The sequence below is a fragment of the Lytechinus variegatus genome, chromosome 1, assembly GCF_018143015.1.
Source record: "Lytechinus variegatus isolate NC3 chromosome 1, Lvar_3.0, whole genome shotgun sequence".
Lineage (NCBI taxonomy): Eukaryota > Metazoa > Echinodermata > Echinoidea > Temnopleuroida > Toxopneustidae > Lytechinus > Lytechinus variegatus.
The window spans coordinates 33,856,781-33,859,265 of record NC_054740.1 but is presented as its reverse complement, the minus strand read 5'-3'; positions in this window follow the sequence as shown (position 1 = coordinate 33,859,265).

The window sequence follows — 2,485 nt, the reverse complement described above, 5'->3', positions numbered from 1 at the left end:
AGGGTAAATATGATGTTATTAATACTATCATTATTATAATAATATATATTACATCTTTTATTTCTTATACGATTATTGCTTTCAAATTGTATATTTGATGATGATTATATCTCTCATATGCCATGGGGGGGTCATTGCTGCATGCAAACATCACCATAAACATGCATTATGTATTTGGATGATCAAGCTATCAGGTTATTTTGTCTGTTATGTACAGTTTTCTGTTGTTATGATATATTGTATTTTTTGTCTCTTCGTTTCTAATTATATGTATTTTAACCATTTTTTTAGCCATTGGAAACCAAACATACAATGAACACTAAAATAATCTCGAATTTTGAAGAATAAAGGAATCATTAATTTGCCCTTGTATGTTAACTGAACGCACTGGCGCGCCGATTTGGCGTTTTAATGGGCATAAATCTTTCACCAAGCGCTTTTTCATATTTGAAAAGGGAAGCTTGCATAAATTGATCATTGATCAAAATATGTTATGGGTTTTATCACTTTATCAGAGAAAACCATATCAAATGTGTTCTTCCATGAATACAATAGCAAATCGAATATTTGCCGACGTTCGGTTAGTCTTGTATTTGCATTATTTGCTGTCAATTGAGGATTTATTACAAGAATGCTTTTACGTCATAAACTATTTACTAGCGAGTTTCCGCACCGCCACGCGGAACATGTTTGTGTTATACAAATTTGCTCAACTGCAATGAACTCTAGGAAATTAGAAGGTCAATAAAATATTATTTGATAATAAAACTGGGGAATCGTACAGATGTAAGCCCTAGATTTAGGTTTATCATAGATTCAAAATTAAAGTCTAAGAGTTGTTTACTTCTGCAAGGGTAGTAATGTGGAAGTAACATTCATTTGTACGTCATTCGTAAAAAAATGTGGTTGCATTATCTTGAAGAACATTTTGTCATAATTGTGCCTGTTATGTGATTGTTTGAACGTCGCTCTTTATACGGGCGCCTCATGGTGCACTTGAAGACGAGATGATCCATCTCCTGCGTCGCCAATATATATGGGATATATATATATATATATATATATATATATATATATATATATATATATATATATATATATATATATATATATATATATATATATATATATATATATATATATATATATATATATATATATATATATATAAAGAAATGACTTTGAAAATATATTTTGGAATGGTGGTATGTAGGGGAAAAACATATTCCCCTGGCTTATTTCTCGTTAGCTCTCTCTCACCCTCTCCTCCACTGTCTTCCTCACTATCGTCCCTTCACACCCTTACACACCCACACCACCCACCCCAAACACAAATGAGTGCTTGTCCCCGCTTACCTGCATTATGACAGAGTATGACGTTATTGACCATGATGCCTTGAACATGCAGATAAGAGTATGCGCGTTTGTTTTTAATTATATAATCCGGCGACGAAAGTGTGACACTCCACATTAACGTCGGACACGTCTCTGCATATTGGATAGTACCCGGCTATCTTTTTTTTTAAATATATGGTTTAATACTTGGCCAAAAATAAAAGTATAAACAACATTTCAATTATCACACCTTCAATGATTGTTTTCGCAGGTACAATTTAGATCAGCGCGCTCGCATACCGTAGCTGTGACGTCGACGTAAGAGGACCATGTACATGAGTCTGAGATGGAGTTGGTCTATACGTAGTGTAATATCAAACTGCTATCTTGCAAAATTGTGCTATACATGTATTGACAACGAAAAAATATAAAACACGACAGACGCTATCTGCAATATAATATAATTTTATATACAAAAAGAGATGGAAAGTATTTTCATGTAATCATCAGAAATGAAAAGACAATTTTACTGCAATCATTACAAATTGAGCGAATATTCAGAATAAGAGGACGAGGTTGAGTAATTGAATTGAAAGACTCGTTGAAATACACATATAAGAAACTCATATGTAAAAATCTCCACCATGAACAACATCAAACTATATCAATTCAATTTCATTTTATCATGCTATAGTCCCTCTTATGATGTATCGTATCTAAAAAAAAGAAAAGTCTTTTCTGGCTTGTGAAACGGAAATGAATAAATTTAAAGAGAGGTAGAAGAACATCAAATTTGACACATAATTTTGAACTTCAAAGTAATTCATTTTCTCTTCAACATGACAAATGAACATTCTATTTCTAAATACTATACACCAACGGAATCATGCCTTAAACACGTTGAAATCCGAAGACATTCATCTTCAGTAAAAATATGAAATAACAATCCACCGGAATAATAAAATCTTAAATACTTATGTAACCTACACCATTATGCAGGGGCGAATCCAGGATTTTCCATGGGGGGGGGGCACTTTTTCCCGTTGAATATTTGACAAGCAAGCAAAGAAAAAAAAGTTTCAACTAAAATTGAAGGTCAGTTCGTCCGCGGAAATTTTGACAAGCCCCCCCAAAAAAAAAAAAAAAAAAA